The sequence below is a fragment of the Leptodactylus fuscus genome, chromosome 5 (genome assembly GCF_031893055.1).
Source record: "Leptodactylus fuscus isolate aLepFus1 chromosome 5, aLepFus1.hap2, whole genome shotgun sequence".
NCBI lineage: Eukaryota > Metazoa > Chordata > Amphibia > Anura > Leptodactylidae > Leptodactylus > Leptodactylus fuscus.
The window spans coordinates 153,306,428-153,332,826 of NC_134269.1; positions in this window are offsets into that span (position 1 = coordinate 153,306,428).

The following is a 26,399-nucleotide window of genomic DNA, read 5'->3' on the forward strand; positions in this document are numbered from 1 at the left end:
GATGTCTGGCAGAGTGAATTCAGAGCCGGAAGATGCTGCGGGGAAGCTGCACGGAGAAGACTTCTAAAGGTAGGAGAAGAACCAGCTTTGACTGGCCGACTGTATAGCATTCGGCCAATCAATGCTGGTTCTGCATCAAACTTTTCCATTCGAATAGCGAGTGATACTCGATCGAGTACGAGTATTTCTTGAGTTGGAGGCGGCAGGAAGTGTTGAGGATATGAACGTGCAACTTGAAGGATAGGTTGGAGTCCAGGGTTATCCCAAGGCATCGGGCCTGTGGGACAGGGGTAAGTGTGGTTCTGTTAGATTTGATAGATGGGTCAGGTTTTCTCCATACAAACGGAACAATGTATGGCCAATGGCAATCTTTCCATCCGTTCCTGCACTTGGATTTTATTTTATTTGGAGTATGACTCCCTTCTAAATAAAAGTCAAGTTTTAATCCATGGTCCTGGATCTTGTGTGCTGGATTTCCTACATTCTTCCATTTGCTTGCAATGTCTGAGCCAAGAAAGACTTTCCGTGCACCTGCCATCATGACCTGATTGTTACACCATTTCAATATGCCAACTAAATGAGTGAGTGATTATACTTTATTTCTTTTTTAACATCATTATTCAAACATACGTTAAAGATTGTGTGCTAACCCTCTCTTTTGGACTTCAGTTTTCTCTGGCAATCTAGAACTCTGGCCAACAGAGAGGTAATGTCTTGTCCAGAGAGATACATTTGGGTGTCAGCGTAGCAATGGTATTGAAAACCATGAGATTCAATGAGTTGGCCTAGGCCAAGGGTGTAGATGGAGAACATGAGGGATCCTAGAATGGAGCCTTGGGGGACACCTACAGAGAAAGGGCATGGTGAGAGGGTGGTATGCGAGTGGGAAGTGAATGTGCGGTCGGTGACGTATGAGGAGATCCAGGAAAGAGCCAGGTCTGAGTTACCAAGGGATGAGAGAGTTTCTAGCAGGAAAGAGTGGTTGAGTGTCAAAAGCAGAGGAGGGGTTAAGGAGGAGGAGGACAGAGTAATAACGCTTGGCTTTGGCGTTTAGAAGGTCATTAGTGACTTTGGTTAGGGCAATTTCAGTGAAGTGATGGGGTCTGAAGCCTGACTGAAGTCTGTCAAAGAGCAGGTTGGATGACAGATAGGAGGATAGTTCTGAGTGGATGTGTTGCTCAAGCAGTTTTGAGGTGTACGGGAGCAGTGAGATGGGATGATAGTTGGCTGGAGAGGACGGGTTGAGGGACGGTCTCTTAAGTATAGAAGTGACAGTTCCACGTTTGAAGGTGGAAGGGAAGGATACATTGGTTAGGGATAGGTTGAAGAGATGGGTTAGGGCCAGGGAGATGACTTTAGTGAGTTAGGGGTTGAGATGTGACTGGATCGGGTCAAGCGCGCAGGAGGTGAGGTGCGATTTAGAGATTAGGGTGGAGAGTTTTTCCTCAGAGATGGTGGAGAATTAGGTTAAGGGTGAGGGTCAGCTAGCAGTTGGGTAGAGTGGTTGCTGGGGGTGTAGGGTAAGACTGTCTCTGATGGTGTCAATTTTACTTTTAAAGTAAGAGGCAAAGTCGTCAGCTGATATAAGTGATGTCAGAGGGGGCACAGGAGGATGGAAGAGGGAGTTGAAGGTGGAGAATAGCTCTTTGGGGTTGCGGGACAGGGCAGATATGAGTGTGATGAAATAGACCTGCTTAGCAGAGGTAAGCGCTAGAGATGAGCGAGTAGTATTCGATCGAGTAGGTATTCGTCTGCTCCTTCCTCACCCCAGAAACTACTAAGATGCTAGTCCATGCCCTCATAATCTCCCGCTTAGATTACTGCAATACCCTTCTCCAAAGACTCCCAGCAAACACCCTCCCCCCTTCCTGTCCACTTTAAACTGTGCTGCTTGCTTAATTCAACTTGCCTCCCGTTCTTCGTCGGCTGCTCCCCTCTGCCAGTCCCTTCACTGGCTACCCATTGCCCAGCATATTGAGTTCAAGCTACTAATGTAATCATGCAAAGGCAACCACAACCTGTCCCCTCCATATATCTCCGACCTAATCTCACGCTACCTGCCCACACGTAACTTCAGATCCTCCTATTCTGCTGTACTCTCATCCGCTCTTTAATCAAATCAAAAGGTGGCTACTTTGAAGAACCTAGAATATAAGACAGATCTTCAGTTGTTTCACACTTTTTGTTAATTATATAATTCCACATGTGTTAATTCATAGTTTTGAAGCCTTCAGTGTGAATCTGCAATTTTCATAGTCATGAAAATACAGAAAACTCATTGAATGAGAAGGTGTGTCCAAACTTTTAGTCTGTACTATATATATATATATATATATATATATATATATATATATATATATATATATATACTATATATATATATATATATATATATGTAGTCTACACCTTAAGCTATTATTATAAATGTATTTTGTATATGAATATGAGATTGAACATGAGTTTTAGGTGAAAATATGTGTTTTAGTGCATTTTTTAAAAAAAATTATTTGTGTTTGTCACAAAGTTGCATGAAGGTGGATGTGACTTTTGATAACCTGTTGAGACATATGTACTGTTCAGGTTGTCTACTTTCAGAAAATGTATGGGGTTTAGGGGTTCACTTACTTTCCATGGTGTGTAATCCCTATATTTTATAGGATGATACTTTTTTAACATTTCCAACTTCAAAGCAGATTTTTGTTCCTTCCTGTTCTGGTGATTTTATGAAGACACGTGCATGCAGGTTTAGGCCTTAGTGATATAAATGATCTCTACCACATGTTGAACTCTTGTTTTTAGGAGGTTTGGTGCATATAATGTATTGTTTGGTTTCCACTTTTAGCAACTAATATACATTTATTTGCATTTTTTTAAATAAAACATTCACTTTGAATCAAAATTGCATGAAGGTGCCTGTTCACATACAATACCAAGTGACATTCCGATAATGCTGCAGGTGTCTACTTTAAGAAAGTATATTGGTATGGGGAGATTGGATGCTTTTATAATGTTGCAATTTAGGTTTGATTTGTCCATCCCAAAACTGTGAAACTTGCCCCGGCTACCAGAGGTGCAAAATTTATACAGACCCTTGGCAGTGAAAGGGTTAATCTCTTCATATTGGGAAGCTACCTAAAAGCTAGAAATGTTTCCATGTTAGTAGTGACTTCATCCAGGCTTCACCACTTCTTAGTTTCTTAATGGCTTAATTTTCAAGGCATTCTCATATCTGTCTCTTATTCACCTCTTCCCCCTCCCCTCTCCATGGACTACTTGTGTTAGATAAGAAGAAAAGACAGAAGTAATAAAGATACAGGCCCTTTTCTTTAGTGAAGTTTTTTTGCAAAGTTTGTTCTTTTCACCTGCACTATTGGTTTCTGAAAAAATAAAACAATTTGGTTATTCGCTAATAAAATTATATTAGTGTTTTGTTTCCTGTACTTTGACTCATTGTAGTCTAGGAATACATCTTACAGTAGTGATTGAACAATGACCCTATGTGTGAAGACCTTCCACACTTACCTATAATCACTCACAGTTGCTTTGTGTAACTTATCTATAACCTAGAACTGGAAAGAAGTCAAAATGTGGAAGCGAAACATCTTGCATGTGCACACAATGTTTTTCTATGCAGTGGAAATAAAGCCTTCTGTTTTCAATTCATCTGGTGCTGGAAAACCATAATACTTCACCTAGTATGCTGTTTTTAACTTTGTTGTCATGTGTTTACCATATACTTTCAGGAATTAGTTTAAGAAATGTTCTAATTCCTTAATACAAACCATGACTTGTTTTTGCATTCAGCAGCATACTTTCCTTTTCTATCATATGTGTCTAAATATAAACACACAACCAACAATCTTTGCAATCAACAAATATGCCAAATGCAACCTTTGCTCTATAAAATCGCTCTAAAACGAACTCAAGATTGCATTCTACTTTTATATAATTGGCTTAAAATGCTGAATGGAGCTTTCTCATAAGGACAAGGTAAATATTACTAAGGATGGCTTCAAAATGCAATTATTAATCAGTTCTGTAACATGTTATAAGTTGAAACCAGATGAATTCACTTTTAGATTTTGGTTTCAGATGGAGTTTCAAAAACAATAGTAATTTGGAAAGTAAAAAACATTTTTGGTTAATATTGAAGTTTATATTTGTGAGATGTTCTATATTACTCCTGTGAAAACTAGCAAGCTTTAGCAATAGGCAGGAAAAGTGTAAGTGTGTCAGCAAAGCTGTAGGTTGTATATTGCCTTTTCTAATTATCTAATGTTAAGATAACATCCTTTAATAGTCCCACCATGGGGAAATTCAGTGTGTTACAACAGCATGGGTAATACAGTAATGTATTACAAGAAATAACACATACAAGCTTAGAATAGCAGATAGAAAAGATATTAGGAGTCATAGCAACTAAGAAGAAAAAGAAAGACTCAGAATCATTTAGTTCTCTGTGCGGAGTGATCTCCGCTTAACCTGGTGTTGATTATACAGCCTGACTGTGGTTGAGGGGAAGGATCTTCAATAATGTTCCTTCTCAAACATGGGGTGAAGCAGTCGGTCACTGACAGTACTGCCCAGTCATGGTCTCATACATGGGATGGGAGTTTTTCTCCAGCATGGAGCTCATCATGGACAGTATCCTTCATTCATCAACCATATCTATTGGGTCCAGGGGGCTCCCCAGAACAGAGCTGGCCCTTCTAACCAGCCTGTCAAGTCTATTTATATTCCAGGCTGGTATGGTACTCCCCCAGCAGGCCACTCCAAATAAGATTGCTGATGCTGCCAGAAAGTTGAAAAAGACCCTAAGAAGTTCCCCCTGGACTACAAAGGCCCTCAGCCTCCTGAGCAGGTAGAGCCTACTGTAACCCTTTCTGTGCAGCATGTCCAGGTGATCAGCCCAGTCCAGCTTATTATTGAGGAGCACACCCAGGTACTTATAAGTCTTGACTATCTCAATGCCTGTCTCCTGGATGTCCACCGGATTCGGAGCACGTCTCCGCTTACTAAAATCCACCACCATGTCCATAGTCTTCCCAGCATTAATCCTGAGGTGGTCCCGCTAACACCATTCTAAAAAATCGCTGTTAAAGTTTTCAATTACGAAAATATTTCTGGCCTATATAGGATCCAAATTCTAGCACCCTTCCAATCAGTTAAAAAGGGACAGATCATGTGATGTCCCAGATCCCCTCCACTAAAGCAGCTGATTGGCCTCAGCGGTCATTTGACAATTGGGGTGGTCTGCCTCATCCAGCCTTCCTCTCGACCAACATGGCAGGATTATTATAATTCAGACTTCATGGATTTTTCTTTATCAAACCTTATCAACTCTACTACCAATTTTTTTATTTTTATTTTTTGCAGTATGCTTGATTTAACCATTCTGAACCATTTTTGTCAGGAATGTTGTATGAGTTAAATAACAGCTGAAAAATAGCACTTATCTAGGTAGACAAGATTCTGATTCAGCAGCTGCACTTCAGAGAGTGAAAGTGAAAGGAGTAAATGTCAAGCTGATGGGCACCAAACTGAAATGGCTAGCAGATCCTCCTATATAGAGAGTAACAGCTCCTAACATTGGAACATATATCCCTCCAAAATTCATGGAGCTGCTGCCACTGAAGCTCATCAACTTAGAAACCCATCCATTGCCAATGCTCAGCCAAAATTGCCATTTTTCTCCACAAATACCTATGGGAGAAGCATAGTTGAACATATCACACAGTATATTTGAGAAATATAATTAAACATATATTACAAGGCATGTACACTAAAGATTGCCCATTGTGAACGGTGAGGCCGCATTTAGGTCAGCTACGTAAGACAAACCGGCCTGACTATGCATCTAGATGTCATCTCAGCTGACCAATGTGTCTAATGTACACAAAATAAGCTAACACATAGCCAGGTAGAGTTGCTGTATGCTGAGTATTTGCATGAAGCAAAGTGAGTGCATTGTTCCAGGCCAGCATGAACTCCATGCCCACCCAGCTCTGGGCCCCAGTGGGAGATTTACTCATTTACCTGTGGGTCAGTCCGAGTCTGATGGAAAAATAATTCTGATTAATTTAATCCCTATTTACATGATCCTTGTATTGGGCCATTTATCATTCATATGTTTGTTTCCAATAATTGGTCCATATAAAAGTTCTGCCAATTAGCCATCGATGGAGGAAATACAATATAAAAGGTGCAGGATTATAGGCAGAACATAGGCCTGTGTAAATAGAGATGTGCAGCATTAATCTATACAACTGAATTACAACTGATCACTGTCACCTATGTAAATGGACATGTCAAGGAACACAGGACATATGATATTGGTGTCACCCTAAAGTTTGAGCCATGCAAACTCATGTAAGAATAGCACAGGACACTGAACTAAATAGTGATGTGAATAAAATCTTTGGTGGTCAAAAGTACATAAATGGTTAAAAAATGCTTAGTCAGGTCATATACATAGCTACAGGACTTGTCAATTTATGTTCAAACTAAAAAGCTCAAATATGCTTACAAATGGAGTAATAGCAAAACTCATAAGACTGTACAATAAGTATTAGAAAAATAAATCTTAAATCAACATAAACGACTGGAAAAATGTTTAGACATTCTTTGCAGCTAAGTAATGTAACGTGAAATATATGTCAAATAGAAACAATATAAATAAGCAAAATATTAATGTAAAACAGGATGTGATGAAAAAAGTTATAATTAAAATGCATTCAATGCCCTTGGCCCACTACTAAAGAAACGCTTGTACAAATATTCCTTAGCAATCAGTATTCTTTCATCGGCCTTACATAGACTGTGGATTGTACAGTAAACTTAAAGATGAAATATAGAAAGAGAATAAACAATAAGTTATTGATATGTAGAGTGACAAATGTGCTCAGTAAGGATAAAAGGTAATGTAAGGACATGTCTATGATACAACAATGGATCTGCTAGTCAGATCCTGATAAACTGAAAGTCCACTGTATCAATGCTCAATAAAATATAATCAACTCTGTTCAGCAGCCATAATATGGTAGTTGTTGGTCTACACTGTTGCGAGCCACTCAAGCCTGAGGTGCCCAGCAAAAAATATGGAGATATAAAGGGATATTCTCATCTGGGAACGTTATGCCCCATCAACAAATAGCGTTGGGGAAACATCATAAGATTTATTTAGCTTATTTCTGAGGTTTGGCTGTCTGGTTCCAGAAGAGGTATTATTATACCCCAGGATGTCCTCAGACCTCAATAAGTGGAATAAGTGGAAGCTCAGTAGAGGTGATTGAAAATAACAGTTACACCCGCCTACTACATAATATAGTTGTCTTACTTCACCTTACCTCTCCTTGCGGTGTCTATCAGACCACTAGGGTCCTCTTCCAGGCTATGGTTAATGTCACGTATTCAGGGGTCACAAAGCATCAAGACTAGAGATGAACAAACCTGGAAAGATTAATTTTGTGCCAGGTCCAGAAAAAGTGATCCTCAACTTGTTTACATAGAACCAGAAGTGAAATTAATATACTCTGGGGAATCTTATATTTACTTTACTTTGATTGTTTTGGACCTCCTCGCAGCATCTAGCAATCTGTCTCTGCGTATTAGGCCTGGCACTCTCCTGTGATATCATGTATCCGGTGTCACAACTGAGGCCTGCGATTGAGCCTCATTGGTGACATATGCATAGTGAGCATCATTAAATCATGAATGATTTACCTGTTTCTAATCATGATTGGGCATCAGGAGTCATATGGAATGCATTGACGTCTTGATGTTTGTCACCGCGGGACATGTGACACCAGCCACAGGACAGAAGAGGATGTTGGGAGACTGCTGGCTGCTGCCCAGCATATTTGATGTGTTTGTTATTTTAACTCACATCCCCTGGGCCTTCACTTACTATTTGGGATTTGAGGATGCCCCAGACTATAATAGTGTTTAGTGGGTGACAAACCCCAAAAGGTTTGGGTTGAATCTAGTTTGATCAGAATCAGTTAACTCTCTCTTATCCACAGGAGCATGCCCAGGCGTTGTAGGGAGGTCATACAGGAACATGGAGGCCACACACACTACTGGGCCTCATTTTGATACTGTATGTTTTAAGGACATTACATCAAAGTTGGATCAGCCTGTAATGTGTTTTTCCACTTTAATTTTGGCAGTGACTCCAAATCCAGGCCTCCATTGGTTAATTCATCTGATTACCATTTATGATTTTTGTGTGATTTTGTTGTCATCACATTCAACTTTGTACATAACAAAATATCCAATGAGAACATTTCATTCATTCAGATATAGGATGTGTTATTGGAGTGATCCCTTTATTTTTATTTTTTTTTTGAGCAGTATATATATATATATATATATATATATATATATCCTGTATATACTCGAGTATAAGCCAAATTTTTCAGCACAGTTTTTGTGCTGAAAAAGCCCCCCTCCACTTATACTCGAGTCAGGCAAGAAAAAAAAAATAAAATTAGGGGGAGGGGGGAGGTCTATGGCCAGCCGCAATAGTATTGTATAGAATCTCCCATGAAATAGTGGAAAAAAAGAGAAGCTTTAAAAAAATATATTAAATAAAAGTTGTAAATCACTCCTTTCTCTAGAATACATAGAAAAGTAGGAAATTACCGTGAAACAGATACACATTAGTTATCCCTGTGTCTTAAAGTGCCCGCTCTGCTGAATATAGGGGATCTGCAGTGCTCCTGTTCCATCGGGAAGGGGTTAATAGGAGCACTGCAGATACCCTATATTCATCCAGGGTGAATTCCAAGTGGGGGAAAAAAAAAAAAAAACAACTCAGTCCTCAAGTTCAGGGAAGGGGCAGACAGACAACCAAAACACACCTCCCCTTTCCCAGTACCCAGCAACTACTGCACCCAAAAACTCCAACCATTTTAATTTTTGAAATTTTCCAGTAGTTGCTGCATTTCCCCCCTAGGCTTATCCTCGAGTCAATAAGTTTTCCCAGTTTTTTGTGGTAAAATTAGGGGTCTCAGCTTATACTCGAGTATATAAGTTATATATAATTTAAAAGTAATATAAGTTATTATCATAATAAAATTCCCATATTTACCTGTAATAAAATAACCTGCCTAGTTTTAGAATTTTACAAGAACAATTTTAAATCCTTTGTGAATCCAGGGAAGGAGAAAAGAGATACAGAGTAAGCTATATAAATCAGTGTCTTTAGACAATAAGAAGTATGTTATTAATGTAGCATAATTGTATCAAACAATGTGGAGCTCATTTCACAATCTACAGTAATGGATAGGTAAGATGAACCCAACCTAAATAAAAATGCGTGAGTTTCATGTACAGTCTCGGAAGGTTTTAGCATGCTCTTTCAAGTAAGTGTGTGGCTCTAGAGAATATAAATACTTAATACTTCATGGTTCACTGCTAGTACAAATAAAGCAAATATTTCATACATTCATCTGAAAATCCTGGTCATTTCAGAATTACTACACTACACCTCTATGTTATTGTATTCTAATTCCCTGCCAGTAATAGATTCAGAGACATGGGGAAATTAGATTCAAGCATATAAACTGGAGCTGGTATTACAATGACCTTAGAGTCGGAGAGCTTGTCAAATTTATTCTCACCTTGTACTTTTTAAAAATTGGAGCAAGAATATAGAAGGTGCAAGAACAGAAAATGGAAACTATATTTATTCTTCATAAAAGTAATATGTGTCATGAGATCGCAACATATTTCATTCAGATGTGCTAATAAATAGTAAAGTGGCCAAGAGCTGAGCTTTATCTTTTAGAAAGAGAAGTGAGAATTTCAACCACATCAAGGTTATTTTTAAGGTGCAGATGTCAAATATGTGTCAAAGGAGCTTTTACATTTTGAAATACTTGAAGATATCATCCAAAAATCCTACATTTTCACTATTCACAGCAAGATGTTAAAATGGTCCAAACTTTTCTTGTACAATTTACTTAATTCAAATAAATACAGATTGGAACAAATATTCAAGTACTGAGCAATATACTGTATTAATAACACAAAATTGTGAGACTGTAATTGTAAAAGGGTAGTCCAGTTATTCGTGTAAAGATGTGCTTGAAGATGTACTGTAAGAATTATTGTACTTATGGTAAATCAGAAGTACAGTTTTTCAAGTCCATTTTGCTGAAGTCTACATTGTAGTTATTTGTGTACATTTTTCAATGTGCATATTACAGTGATAACTAACATACCTCTGTTATGTATGTCACTTTTTTAAACTTGGAGAAAAATAGCTTTTCAAGGGATTCTATCATTAGAATCCTCTTTTCCACAAAGCCACGTTGAAATAGCCTGTAGAAAGGCTATTCTTCTTCTACCTTTCTTTTTCTACTTTGCGCTGCTGTTTCTGAGAATTTTCATTTTTCTTCTTTATGCAAATGAATCTTCAGAAAGCTCGGAGGGGTGTCCCCTGCGCTCAAAGAAAACGCTCTTCCTACGATCCAGCGCCACCTTTCTTTTTCTGCAGATGTCTATCCACCACATCATTTGCCGCCGAGTTTCTGTTCTGGATCCAAACTACGCACATGCTCATTGGCCATTTTCCTGTATGCTTGTGTAAGAGTCCACAGGAAAAATGGCTAAAAGGACAGATCCCAAACAGAGACTTGGCGGCTGGATCATCGGAAGAGAGTCTTCTTTCAGCACAGGGGACACCCCCTTTGCTTTCTGCATACTCATTTGCATACGGAAGAAAAACAAAAATTCTCAGAAACTGTGGCGCGGAGCAGAAAAAGAAAACTAGGAGAAGAACAGCCTTTCTAAAGACTTTTCCAACAAGGTGTTTCTGGAAAATGGGATTCTAATGATAGAATCCCTTTAAGTCTTACGTAAATCAGGCAGTCGGTGTTCTGGGGCAGTGGTTCTTGCCACTCAGACCTCTACCTTCTCCTGTCTCTGTCACCTCTTGGAGTGTGAGCTGGTCTTTCAATGCTTTGACATCGCCCATACTACTTGAGCAGGAACACCATTGTTTCAGGGAACTGTAAGCCTACCTTCTCAATTTATCAAGTAACTAATTTGCATAAAACTTTACAGCTGATACTTCCAATTCTAGCAAAGTGATATGTATAACAAATATTAGTTTTTTTCACAATAATTTCCTCTTTAACATCTAGGTACAGTTGAAAATGCTTAAGGGAGGTTATAGATTCCCCAACCCCCCTGCTGAACTTTTGCAATTTTTGATTTTAGTTTTTGACTCCCTGCCTTTCCAAACTCCATAGCTTTTTTATTTTTCTGTTCACAGAGCCATATGAGGGCATAACAGCTTTGTAATGTGATTTGGAATAAGGGGTTTTATTAAACACCGTATCCTGGTTTGGCCAGTGCCAATGTGGTTGTAACATAGGTTACATGCACACATTATGGTTTATGCATAGACTTTAATGCAAAAAACCGAGCTAAGTTCACGCTGCCACAGTTTTGTCCATTGCTCTGATCTATGGTAGGATTAGAACAACAGACTGACAAGCTGAATGTATGAAAAATCCAGTTGGAGCGCCTTCATTTCCATCCTTCACCATTTATTCTAATGTTAAAAACAAGCTGGAGGTTTTCTTCTGTCCTGTTTATATTTTCAGCATACAATAAAGTTCTGCACGTACAACTTTGTTTTCTGTTTAAAACAATAAGAAACGGCTCAGAAGTAAATATCCATCTTTTTTTACACATTCAAGTGAATGGTAAAAGATGAAGACTAGAGATGAGCGAACAGTAAAATGTTCGAGGTTCGATATTCATTTCGAGTAGCCCCTCAATATTCGACTACTCAAATCGAATATCGAATCCTATTATAGTCTATGGGGGGAAAATCCTCGTTTCAGGGGTAGGCAACATTTGACCAAATTATACTTACCAAGTCCACGAGTGAGGGTCGGACTGAATCTTCCGAGAAGTCTTCTCCGTGCAGCATCCCCGCGGCATCTTCCGGCTCTGAATTCACTCTGCCAGGCATCGGGCCTGGGCAGAGCTGACTGCGCATGCCCGCACTACAAGCAGACATGCGCAGTCGGCTCTGCCCAGGCCCGATGCCTGGCAGAGTGAATTCAGAGCCGGAAGACGCCGCGAGAAGCTGCACGGAGAAGACTTCTAAAGGTAGGAGAAGAACCAGCGTTGATTGGCCGACTGTATAGCATTCGGCCAATCAATGCTGGTTCTGCATCAAACTTTTCCATTCGAATAGTGAGTGGTACTCGATCGAGTACGAGTATTTGAAAACCGTAGTATTCTTTCTTTCAAATTCTCTTTTTATTGAAGTAAATGAACAACATCAATAAATCAAATACAGAGGATAACAGCTGCGGAAGCAGTCATAATGAACCAAAGCAAAGTATCAGTAAGCCAAAAATAGTAAAAAGGGTGAGGGAAAGGGAGGGGGGGGAAAGGGAGGGGGGGGGAAAGGGAGGGGGGGGGGAGGGGAGGGGGTTGTTAAAGGTCCAAAGATACCAATAGATAATAGTGCTGTGTTGAAGTATACCATTGATAAGCAGATTACGTAGTAGCTGAAGGTGTTAACTGAAGGTAGATTGTCTCCTGAAAGCAAACCATGGTTGCCAAAGGTCTTTAAAAGCCTGGTGTTTTCGTAGCTCCCAGCTATATAATTCTTCTAACCTGGCTAGTTCATCTGCTTTGTGTACCCATTCTTCTATAGTAGGGGGGTCTTTCTCTAGCCAATGTAGGGGTATCAGGAGTTTTGCTGCTTGAACTAATAATGTGACAAGGTTTCTAGCTGTGGGAGCCCAAAAGTTCTCTGGTAAACCCAACAGAACAGATACTGGTGAAAGCTTAATATTGGGGGGTCCGACTTTGCGGAGGATCTCTTCTACTTGGGACCAAAATCTACGCACCTTGTTACAGTGCCAGAACATATGACCTAGGGAGCCACCTGGTGATTCACATCTCCAACATATATCGTTATTACGCAGGCCCATTCTCAGAAGATCTGATGGAGCACGATACCATCTCGTTACAATTTTATAAGAATTTTCTTGGATTCTCACACATGGAGAGAATCCATGGGATTTGTTGTGGATATGAGCTATTTCTGGTTCAGTAAAAGTACGGCCTAAGTCAGACTCCCATCTAGAAATATAAGCTGGTTTTACTATTTTCCCCGAAGTCAGCAGGAATTTATATAGTAACGAGATAATACCTTTAGATATATTTTCTCTGAGCAAAAGGTTCTCAAACCAGGGTGGTGAAGCTATAGAGGGATATATAGATTTGAGTCGAAAATGAGAATTTTTCAGGTCAGAGGACTGTAGGAAGGTGTGTGTCTGTTCTAGGATTTGTGTAGGGACATGATCCCAAGCAATAATATCTTTCAGTCTCACTTGTTTGACCAGTCTCCATGCCTCTGACACCTCCCTCGCACCCGAGCGAAGAAGAAAAGGAGCAAGATCACCAGGTAATAAAGGTGGAGGGGAACCAATCAGGGGGTAGGATTCGTGAGTCTCCCTGAAAACCCTAGACAGGGCATTAGATATTAGAAAAGGAGAATCCAAAAAAGGGGTCACACCCCATAGGCCTGCGCGTTGGCGAGAGTCAAGAGAGTTTAGCTCTAATAATACATCCAAGGATTTTTGACCCTCCGAATGCAACCGAAGCCAGCGTTTAAGTAAAGCCGCCTTATAATAGTTTGCTATATCCGGCATGCCAAAACCTCCAAATTCCTTCGGGAAGACCAGCCTATCAAAAGACAATCTAGGTTTTTTACCGTTCCAAAGGAAGGAGATAAACAAAGATCTGACCCTTTTAAAATATACTTTCGGGACTGGTATAGGTAACATTTGGAACATATAAAGAAATTTGGGTAACACGAAGGTACGTAGTAGATTCTTTCTACCCATCCAGGATATACTGGGAATTGACAGGGAAGATAGGTAGGTTTTAACGGAATTAAAAAGGTGGGTGTAGTTAGCTTGGAAGAGAGCCTTTGGATCTTTTGTGAGGTAAATACCCAAGTATTTCAATTTACAGGGCTGCCAAGTGAAAGGAGAACCACATTGGAGAAATCTTAACTCAGGTATAGAGAGTGAAACATTCATAGCTTCCGACTTAGAGTAGTTAATTTTGAAATTTGAGAGTGTACTAAACCGTTCAATCAGTCTTATTATATGCGGGAAGGTGTTTATAGGGTCCGAAACAAACAGAAGCAGGTCATCCGCGAAGGCAGCACTATAATGTGTGACTTCCCCCACCTTAAAACCCTTGATGTGTGGGTGGTCTCGAATAGCTTGAAGAAGAGTCTCCATTATCAGAATAAAGAGGGTAGGGGACAAAGGGCAACCTTGGCGGGTCCCATTTTTGATCAAAAAAGGTTCAGACAAGAGGCCATTTACCCTGACCCTAGCCCGAGGACATGAATATAGGGATGAGATTGCTGTAATAAAATCCTCGGGGATCCCAAACCTGTGTAGAGTGCGGTACATATATAGCCAGTTTATCCGATCAAACGCTTTCTCGGCGTCAGTGCCGAGGAGCACTAAAGGTAAGCGATGGTGTAAAGCGTATTGGGTTAGGTGGAGGGCTCTGCAGGAATTATGGTTGCCCTCTCTTCCAGGGACGAAGCCGCACTGTTCTTGGTTAATCAATTCAGGGAGGAAAGATTGAAGGCGTGTAGACAGAATTTTTGCCCACAATTTTACATCCACATTAAGTAATGACATGGGCCTATAGTTTCCACATTTACATGGATCTTTGCCCTCCTTAGGAAGAATCGTAATTGTTGCTTCTAAAGCTTGTGGTGGCAAGGAGCCAATAGACCTGATTTCCTCACACCAATTGGTAAGATGTGGTAGTAAAACTAAAGCAAATTTTTTATAATAACCTACTGGGAGACCATCCGGCCCTGGGCTTTTCCCTAATGGCAGCGAGTTCAATATGCTCTGAACCTCTTGTTGCGTAATAGGGCTTGACAACAGAGCGGCTTGATCCAAGGAAAGGGAAGGCAACTTCAAATCATTTAAAAAACTATCAATCCGGGAGACAGTCTCCGTAGAACAAGGATCGAGAGCTGGGGTGAGGTTATAGAGATTTTGAAAAAAGGTTTGAAATTGAGAGGCTATCTCTTCAGTAGAAGTTGCAGCCGGGCCCGAATCAGGGACAATTTTACTAACAAAAGATAACTCTTTTCGTTTCTTAAGGAGGTGAGACATAATTTTGTTGCCCTTATCTCCATGAGCATAATATTTAAATTTAGAGTATTGGTAATTTTTGGCATGCCGGATATTTAGGTGGTCTTTCAATTGCACACGAAGTTGTGATAATTCAGACTGGACCGAGGTAGCAAGAGAGCGTTTTTGAAGACATTCTAGAGTGTAAATCCTTGCTAATAAACTATTTAGTTGGGACATGCGTTCTCTCTTAACTCTCGCCCCTAAAGCGATCAACTCACCCCGTATAAAGGCCTTGTGGGTCTCCCAAGTAATTGACTGGGACGTATCAGAAGTTGGATTCTCATCAAAAAAGTGTTTCAAGGAGGTAGTAAGTGCTTCCACATGACCCTGGTTGTCCAAAAGAGTTTCATTGAGCCTCCAGGACCAACTCCTGCGGGGGAGCTCCCGGAGGGCCAGAGACATGGAGACCGGTGTGTGATCTGAAATAGTAAAAGAGCCAATGTGAACAAGAGTAACCATGTTAAGATACGGCAGTGAAATAAACAAATAGTCAAGTCTATGAGAAGAGGAGTGCATCGGGGACTGGTAGGTGAAATCCTTAGAGGAGGGATGGTGAACTCTCCAAGTGTCAATAATACCTGTCTCCTGTAACGATTTATGCAACCTAGAGAGGGCTTTTTGAGAATGTACTTTGGAGGGCGGAGAGGAGTCTAAACTAGGATTCATTGCAATGTTAAAATCCCCTCCTACTATTTTTATTCCCTCAGCAAAGTCCCGAAATTTAGCAAGCGTTTGTGAGACCCACATTGTTTGCTTCACATTGGGAGCATATACATTACAAAATGAGAAAATCTGATTACCTATTTTACCTTTCACGAAAAGGAAGCGCCCTTCTGGATCGGCACATACCACCAAGGGTTCAAAGGGGACTGTCTTAGCTATTGCAATCGACACCCCTCTGGAGGATTTAACATTACAACTATGAAACCAGTGTTTGTAACGGATGGTTGAGAGTTTTGGCACAGAGGAGGCCTTAAAGCGGGTTTCCTGCAAAAAACAAATATCTGAGCCAAATTTCTTTAGTAAGGCCAACAATTGGGACCTTTTTTGCGGCGTATTCAAACCACAAATATTCCATGATGTCACTTTGATAGATGCCATGTAAAATCAATGTGGGTTGAGCAGAAAGAGCTATCAGGAGAGCTTATCTTAAGTAATGTTAGACTAGCACCTTTGGACCCGAAGAACATGGAATAACTATGCCAAACATATAAAAACATGATGGAAATCAAAAATGAAAACCAAGGGTAAACAATCTCGGGGGGGTATAGAGAGGAAGCGGAGGTTATGTAGGACCACGAATAGTACATGATCACCTGATCGTCAATGTCGACTGGAGAACCATATGGAACTATAAAAACAGCATAGCAAATATTACCAGGAATGGAAACGGCACATAAAGTCAAAAAGTTATAAGCATAAAAACTTATAAAGTCTCATAAAGAGCAGCCTCTAGTTGGATAGGTGAGGATCTTATATAAAAGGTAGACAAAATCGCAAATAACAGCAGAACATAAATACCAATGCAGCTCTTTTAGGTAAATTTACGAATTTTCGATGTTTTCCCTTTGGACACTTTAGACCATTGCTCCAAAGAGGGCAGTTTTGGAAAGTCCAAATGTTCATCCGTGACTGATAGCCACGACGTAATACGAATGGGTTCAATATGGAGAACGTCCCATGCTGCAGGCAAGTCGTCCGGGACTCTAATGGTACAGCGTCTGCCTTCATACTGAAATTGGATACCGAAAGGAAAGAGCCAGCGGAACAAAATCTTCTTCTCTCTCAAATAAGTAGTGAGTGGCCTCATTAAACGTCTTTTGTACAAAGTAGAAGGAGCTAAGTCCTGAAATAAGAGGATTGGTTCTCCATCTAGAGATAAATCCTTGTGAGATCTAGCAGCCTTAAATATTGCCGCCGTATCTGTATAGCAAAGTAAAGCACAAATTACATCCCTGGGTGGGTCGCCATCTTGTGGAATGGGGCGCAGGGCTCTGTGGATGCGCTCAATGGAAATGGAGGCTGCCTGTTCTTCCCCCAAAAGCTTAGTGAAAAGTTTCATAGCTACCTCAGGCAAGTCCTGATGTGGTATCGATTCTGGAATGCCTTTAAATCTTATATTTTTGCGCCTTCCCCTATTTTCCTGGTCTTCTATTCTTTCTAAGGCCAGATTCAATGCATTAAGTTGTTGTTTGCAGCATTGCTCAGTAGCAGTGCAAAAAGAAATAATGTCCGTCTGTGTATGCTCCACAACGTCTAGGCGCTCCCCCATACGTCCAACTTCAGCCTTAATATCCCCTAGTTCTTTCATTACAGGGGAGAGGGCCTGTGCTAGGGCCTGAGAAAGCACTTTTTTCAAATAAGCACGAGAAATAGGGGAAGAATCGTGTAAATCCGATACCTCCATTCCGCCGCCAGAGCTGTCTCGGTCTGAGTCGTCTAGGCCATCTTGGTCCTCTGCAGGAGGGAGCGTCGGCGCCATTTTGTGAATGCGCGCTGGAGAAGTTAGGGCCTTCTTACGAAGAAATTTGTCAAGATCCCCGGTACTTTTCTTGGATTTCGGGGTCTCCGGTCTGTCCCCCACCTTTTCCTTAAGCGGCTTCACCATCTCCGGACCAGGTAAGTGCGAAATAAACAGGTTTTCCAGCCGAGCCGACGGGAGCTCTGATGCTAAGCGGCCGTCTCGTTCAGCGGTCAGGCTCCGCCCCCGAAAACCGTAGTATTCGATCAAATACCTACTCAATCGAGTACTACTCGCTCATCTCTAATGAAGACGGCGTGTGCTCCAACTGCATCCTTCATCTTGTCAGCTTTTCCTACAATGGATCAATACAATGGACAGAATAGTAGTGTGAACATGGCCTAATAAAGTTACATTTTAAATCAACACATTTTTTTTAATCCTGTGTGTATTCATGTATTTATTCTGCATGAAATTGACATATAATGAAGATTTTAAAATCGGATTTCAAGGAGAAGTGTGAAATTAGTGTCAAAATTACATATTCATTTTGGGGTTGAAAATCTGCAGCAAACACTTGTAATTGTACATGTAGTTTTAAAGTCCATGACATTTTATGTATTTCCATATTATTGAAGCTGCTTTCAGGCTGTTCCATTGAAATGAATGTAGAGGAGCCTGTCCACACTCACAGCATATACAGAGGTAGGTCATTAGGAAGGAATTATTAATATTTTTCCGAACTCCAAATACAAGGAACAAGATGAAGGGTTTTTCCAGGCATTACATATTGATGACCTATCCTTAGGATCCCTTGGGACCTCACAGATCAGCTGTTTGAAGAGGCCATGGTACTCACAATTATTGTAGCCTCTTCCCGGTGCTAAAGATGCCTCAGCAGCAGCTCTTTCCCATTCAAGTAAATAGGGATGAGCAGCAATATCAAGCACAACCCATACACAATGTACAGTGCTGTGCTTCATATGCAATGGACACCCGAGTGTTATAGTCTCTTCAATCTCCTTATCTTTGGTAGTTCCTGCTGTTGATCCCCATTAAACACATATTGATGATCTAGCCTAAGTATATGTCATCGGTATGTAAGTCCTAGAAAACTCCTTTAGACTGGGGCCCTATGGGGCGGAAACTCCTCGACTTGCTCACAGTGGAAATGCCACGGGGAAAAATTGTGATATTTTACAGTAGGGGCAAAGTGGATGGAATTCTATCAAATCCCATGCCTACTTTGTGGTGCGCGGTGCGGCTTTGGAAATCGCAGCATGTCAATTATACCTACGAAGACGCTGGTGATTTCCACGTAGGTGTAATTGTAACAGAAAGACGACAGAGGACACATCTGCAAACTTTCTGTATAAAGAGCTGTGGGAAGAACGGAGATACATTGCCACAGCGGTTTTTCCTACAGCACTTTTTTGCTGCAGGACGCCACATGGGGCCTTAGTCTTAATGGTAATGTCAGAAGGAAAAATTAGCCAGCTTTACTTAAACTTAAGTTTGTAAAAAGAAAGGAAAGACAAAAAATTTTAAGGAATTTAGCAGTTGTATTGTATATCCAGGGACACATACGGTAATCAAATCTCTGGAAATGTCTTCATGGTCATCAGATGAGTTTGCTGTATGGTATTAAGTAATATACACATAATCTGTATCCAGTTCAATGTGGAGTCGGCTCTGCTGTTCCTTGGTGTAACAATCAGGAGAATAGAGATAAACACAGGGTAACAATTGCCCTTCAGCTTTGGCAACACGATATGTATTTTGAAATGCTAAATTCCAGGCATAATATACGGCTCACATGGTCTTTAATTTGTTTAAATAATCTGCTAAAATGGTGGTGTCCTTAAGGAAACTGTGATTCTTCACTGGAAATATGATAATCAAAGCGCAATTGAGGAAGACACATCAAACTCTAACTGGAGTTGACATTTTGTACATGCAGCAGAAATAAAATTTTCAGAGTCAACAAAATGAGAAATTAAATCTCCTTCAATGAATTCAGAGGCTTACTCGGGCATATGTTATAGTTTTCAATGTCCTATCCATCAAGCATCAGCTTGAACAAATACCATCTTAAATGTATTTGGGTTTAATACAAATTATCCACAAATCATATGTGCTTACCACTTAAAATACAGTATTTGCTTCATAAACCACTAAACTTACAGTGTTCAGAACATAATCCTTTCCAGATTGTTTTACAACCTTTATTTAACACAGTATACAAAGTGATGCAATGTCTACATAAATACACTGAAAGAATAACTTTACATATATTCATAGACCACTGGGTACTTTTCCTGCCAGATTGAGACAGTATCATGCTGTTAAGTTTGGATAGCCCCTTTTGAAATCGTAGGTCCACCAAATATAAGATTATTGCGAGGGGTCCTGCTGCTGGGAGAGCTCGAAGTCACTTACTATGGCAGTGTAAAGGCTCATATAACCATTTTATCCCAAATTATTTCATTTGTTTTTAATTTGTGTCCAGACAAAATTGCAAAATAGCATATCGAAATGTTGTTAACCCCCCCATCCATCCACCCTACACAAAAAGAAGAAAACATATTTCCCTTCCTCACCATATAAATTAATCATTATAAACAAAATTAACCTATGGATCCAGGACAGGAATATCATACAATTTTTTTTAAAGTATCATACAAAAAATGTTTGACCCTAGACTTTTCCTTCAAAAATTACACTCTCTTTTTACTGAATATGTTATTCACAGAAATATCAAATTTATCAATAAAGTTTCTCAATTTTCCATCAAATATATATGAAATGATTTTCTATCAAAATTGTATATTGTAAGACTTTTAAAGATCCATCATCTAAAACCAATTATGCCCAAAGTAGCTTTAAAGCCTGGATTTAATAATAATATTTCAATGATAATGTTTAAATTTTTCCATGTTATTCTTTATATTTTTTTAAAAAAAATCTAAAAATCCAGCAATTTTGACTCTGTCCACGAGTCCATATATAATGGTGATACTTAGTGTTTACTGTAGGAGATTTCTTGCAAAAGTCCTGTCACTTATCAGCACAGCAGCATGTAGCAGTCAAAATATAGAATTATACAGTTCATATTCTTCCATCTCTACACAATGACTTCTTCCCAGGTCACAGAGCATGCCTAGAAAACTCTCCCATAAAAGTGGGTAGGGTCTTCTCCAGAACATTGTGTCTATGTTCCTTTTACAGGAAATGGGAAGTCACGGAATGTTTGCTTAGAGGCAAAAGTTGGAATTGCAAGGATTTTTGGATTTTTTTAATTTTTTTTTAAATATGGGTATTAATTTGGAAAATTAACAACATCACCAAAAATTCTTAAAAATATGTTTAACTTAAAAATGTGATTTAAACAATAGGCAATTTCCTGGTCACACATTCTCTTTAATGATGCGGTCCTTAAAGAGAATGTGTTTCTTTTATCACATTTCCATCAGTTCTGATGGAGGTGGCAAATACAAGTAGACCCTTAGATACCCCCACTATTATTGATGGTTCGCATCTAACGGTTTAAACGGCTGCAGATGATGTTTTCACTGATCAGAATCATTAGATGTCCACATTATCTCTTCCAATGTTACCAGCTCATGTTCATTAAGTATCCTCATTTTTTTATTTTTTATTTTAATGTAGATTGTGAGCTCCATATAGGGATCACAATGTACATTTTTTTCCTATCAGTATGTCTTTGTAGAGTGGGAGGAAATCCTCACAAACATGGGGAGAACGTACGAACTCCTTGCAGATGTTGTTCCTGGCGGGATTCGGATCCAGGACTCGATCGCTGCAAGGCTGCGTACTAACCACTGAGCCACCGTGTTGCCCCAAGTATCCTAAATTATTTTGTAGGTACAAGTTCCTGCCATTGACATACATCACATAATAGGAACTAGTTAAATAACTCAAAATGAATCCTAAATTGTTACATTGCAGATTTTTAAGATCTTGTAGCTTGATATTTACTGGTAAACCGCTAAATAAATATAATATCCTAGGAAATGTCATTTTTATAGTACTAATCCTTCCCATTAATAAGAACATTTATCAGCTAGAAAGTCCACAATTCTATTTTCACCATTATCTACAGTATTTGTTAGTGACCAGAAAAGTCAATAGAGGCCCAGGGGTTAGCGTTCCTGAATTTGAATCCAAATCTGTAAGACTTCTCCTGTTTCTTCACATGCACCAAAAATAGATTAATAATAGGCTTGAATAATGTGTCTGAAATAGGATTTTAGTGAACATCACTGGGAACAGGGACGTATACACATGTGGATAGTAAAAATAAAAAAAATTCCCAAGATAGATTATCCTGACCAAAAGTTGAGCCAATGTAATCAGGTTTGACTTTTACAATTAAACCGGCTTTAATCTAACATATTCTATCTGACAAAAGTGTTTTCCTCTCACTTGTACAAGTAAAACATGGAAAATATAATTTGTTAGCACCCAAGACATAGGAGAAACCTGTTCTGTAGCTAAAATTAAAGAGAATCTGTCATCTAACTTGATGTTTGTATTAGTAAATATTTGCATTACCTATGAAATTATAATTAATTTGACATCTTGATCTTATTACTCCATGTTGTGCCTTTCCTCTTTTATCCCTCCTGGAAACCTATGAAAAAATATATGAATGCATGAATACATTGGAATACATTGAGAACTAGGTGCTACCATTCCCTTTGAGAGTCTGGCACTGGAAGAGCCACACTGTGCAGGGACACCACCAAATGGTAACACTCCTCAATTTTTTCAGAATTTTTTTAGAAAGAGCAACTGAGGAACAGCACATCACAAAGCTGTAATAAGAAATGTTCCAGGATTATTTCATGGGAAATATGATTATTTACTAAACGGCTAACTCAGGAGAGGTGATAGATTCTGTTTACGCTTGAAATGCTATTCACTATAGATAAAATTCTTTCATTTATTTTAGGGTGCTATCACCTAGATGTTTCATTAAAGATCACTCAGTCCAATTCTAAGTCTTTATTGACATTGAGCTTTAAAAATATTTTCTACTTATTCCATACAGGCTGTTTGGGGAAAAAAAAAATCTTACAGTTTTATTTACTTTAAGAATTTGTTAGAATAAATGCACGACAAGGTACAGATTTGCCAGCAGACATTTATTTAAAACAGGGGTGTAACTAGTAAAGACTAGGCCCATGGCAAACCTTTGACCTGAACCCTATACAGTATAATGCCCCGTTTACACACTATAATTTCTCCAGAGAGTATAAAGTTCCATAGAGCCCCCTCCATTAAGTATAATGTCATATAGTGTATCCTCCAGACAGTGTTATGTTCCATAGAAGCCCCTGCACACAGTATTATGTTCCGTAGCACCCTCCATGTAGATTGTAAGCCCTCAGGGGGCAGGGCCCTCTATCCCACTGTGCCAGTCGGTCATTGTTAGTAGTACTGTATATATTTGTATATTTTGTGAACTACATGTAACTCCCCAAATGTAAAGCACCATGGAATTAATGGTGCTATATATACAGTCCTATGAAAAAGTTTGGGCACCCCTATTAATCTTAATCATTTTTAGTTCTAAATATTTTGGTGTTTGCAACAGCCATTTCAGTTTGATATATCTAATAACTGCTGGACACAGTAATATTTCTGGATTGAAATGAGGTTTATTTTACTAACAGAAAATGTGCAATATGCATTAAACCAAAATTTGACCGGTGCAAAAATATGGGCACCTCAACAGAAAAGTGACATTAATATTTAGTACATCCTCCTTTTGCAAAGATAACAGCCTCTAGTCGCTTCCTGTAGCTTTTAATCAGTTCCTGGGTCCTGGATGAAGGTATTTTGGACCATTCCTCTTTACAAAACAATTCAAGTTCAGTTAAGTTTGATGGTCGCCGAGCATGGACAGCCTGTTCTCAAATCATCCCACAGATGTTCAATGATATTCAGGTCTGGGGACTGGGATGGCCATTCCAGAACATTGTAATTGTTCCTCTGCATGAATGCCTGAGTTGATTTGGAGCGGTGTTTTGGATCATTGTCTTGCTGAAATATCCATCCCCGGCGTAACTTCAACTTCATCACTGATTCTTGAACATTATTCTCAAGAATCTGCTGATACTGAGTGGAATCCATGCGACTCTCAACTTTAACAAGATTCCCGGTGCCGGCATTGGCCACACAGCCCCAAAGCATGATGGAACCTCCACCAAATTTTACAGTGGGTAGCAAGAGTTTTTCTTGGAATGCTGTTTTTTTTGGACGCCATGCATAACATCTTTTTGTATGACCAAACAACTCAATTTTTGTTTCATCATTCCACAGGACCTTCTTCCAAAATGAAGCTGGCTTGTCCAAATGTGCTTTTGCATACCTCAGGCGACTCTGTTTGTGGCGTGCTTACAGAAACAGCTTCTTTCTCATCACTCTCCCATACAGCTTCTCCTTGAGCAAAGTGCGCTGTATAGTTGACCGATGCACAGTGACACCATCTGCAGCAAGATGCTGCAACTCTTTGGAGGTGGTCTGTGGATTGTCCTTGACTGTTCTCACCATTCTTCTTCTCTGCCTTTCTGATATTTTTCTTGGCCTGCCACTTCTGGGCTTAACAAGAACTGTCCCTGTGGTCTTCCATTTCCCTACTATGTTCCTCACAGTGGAAACTGACAGGTTAAATTTCTGAGACAACTTTTTGTATCCTTCCCCTGAACAACTATGTTCAACAATCTTTGTTTTCAGATCATTTGAGAGCGGGCTGTCCATGCTCGGCGACCATCAAACTTAACTTAACTTGAATTGTTTTGTAAAGAGGAATGGTCCAAAATACCTTCATCCAGGATCCAGGAACTGATTAAAAGCTACAGGAAGCGACTAGAGGCTGTTATCTTTGCAAAAGGAGGATCTACTAAATATTAATGTCACTTTTCTGTTGAGGTGCCCATACTTTTGCATCAGTCAAATTTTGGTTTAATGCATATTGCACATTTTCTGTTAGTACAATAAACCTCATTTCAATCCAGAAATATTACTGTGTCCATCAGTTATTAGATATATCAAACTGAAATGGCTGCTGCAAACTCCAAAATATTTAGAACTAAAAATGATTAAGATTAATAGGGGTGCCCAAACTTTTTCATAGGACTGTATATACTGTATATAAACAATAATAATAATAATAATGTCCCACAGTGACCCCTCTACACAGTATTATGTCCCATTGTGGCTTCTAAAGTCTTCATTGAAAATATTGCAAAAATTTGGGGTTCAGCAGAACCTGAATTTTTTGGGGTACATCTCCCACAAACTATTTTTATACTTTCCATACCCCAGAGTATAATGATTGGAGACCCAGGGAAGGTGACAAATATTAAATCTAGAGTTACTTACCTCTCCTGGGCTCTGCCGCAACTTCCTGCTGTTTTCCATCCTCTTAGATGACGTTACAGACATGGGTTACGTCGGCATCATTGTGCGGCACAAAGACTGCTTAACCCACGTGACATCTTTGACGTCATTAAAGAGGCCCAAAAACAGCAGGGAGTTCAGCATCCTGCTTACATCTAGTGGATGTAATTCTGACCATTGTCATGTGATATAAAGTCCATGGTCATGTGATGAACACACAGTTGAACAGCTCGTTATAGTGATAGCCCAATAATCAGACATCTGCCTGTTAACGAGCTGTGCACCTCATCACATGACCACGGACTGTAAATCACATGACCATGGACAGAATTTTATCCACTAGAAGTAACAGAATGAATGAGAGAAAACAGAGATCTAGAAAACTGTGAGGAATTGGTAGAGAAAGTATATTGGAAAATTGTATATTTTGTTATTATACAAACCATAACATCTGTCTCTCAATTTTGGTCTGAAAGTGGCCAACCCCTTTAATAATGAATTGTAAATGTATTCACGTCTATAAATTTTTCATCTCTGAGATAAATGATTTAACTATTATTTTATAGGTTAGTATTTTAATTATGTCCCTTCAGTTATTACTTTATTAAATCTCTAAATCATTGTATTTTATTGTTTGCATTATCTGTATGAGGACTGGAGGTTCTTAAATTCATGTTAGAAGATTCATCTATTTTCATACATTTTCGGGGCCTATGAATCATATATCATTGTTCAGAGAAATTACTTCACTTGTAATATTTCATTTTATACCAAGTCGGCTGTTTAGCTGTGAGCTCAATTTAGCACTGAACATGGCACTTAATGGCATCATAGCAATCAAGATCCATCTGCATATACTATATACTGAAATCACTTGTTTGCTGCTCTTCCTAAAAAGAAATACACTAGATGACTAAAATTCTAAAATATCTCTCTAGTTACCAGCTGCCAATGAACATATGTCAGAAAGTTGCATTCAATTATATGTAAGCTCAAAGTAATTCAACTATCTATCTATCTATCTATCTATCTATCTATCTATCTATCTATCTATATATGCTAAATTATTTCTGCAAAAATATATTATGTTATCATTAACATCTTAAAGATGTGGCTTAATAAGATACTTATTTTTTTCCCATCATCCGTCATATTTTACGTTTCTGTTGCACCATTTTAGGAAATATTACGTTTATTGATTACATTTTATTAGTTATTTCTTAGTGGGAAGGCAAAAAAAAAAAGTTAATGTTACCAATATTATTTGACTTTCTCAATTTTGCGTGGTGCACTGGGCA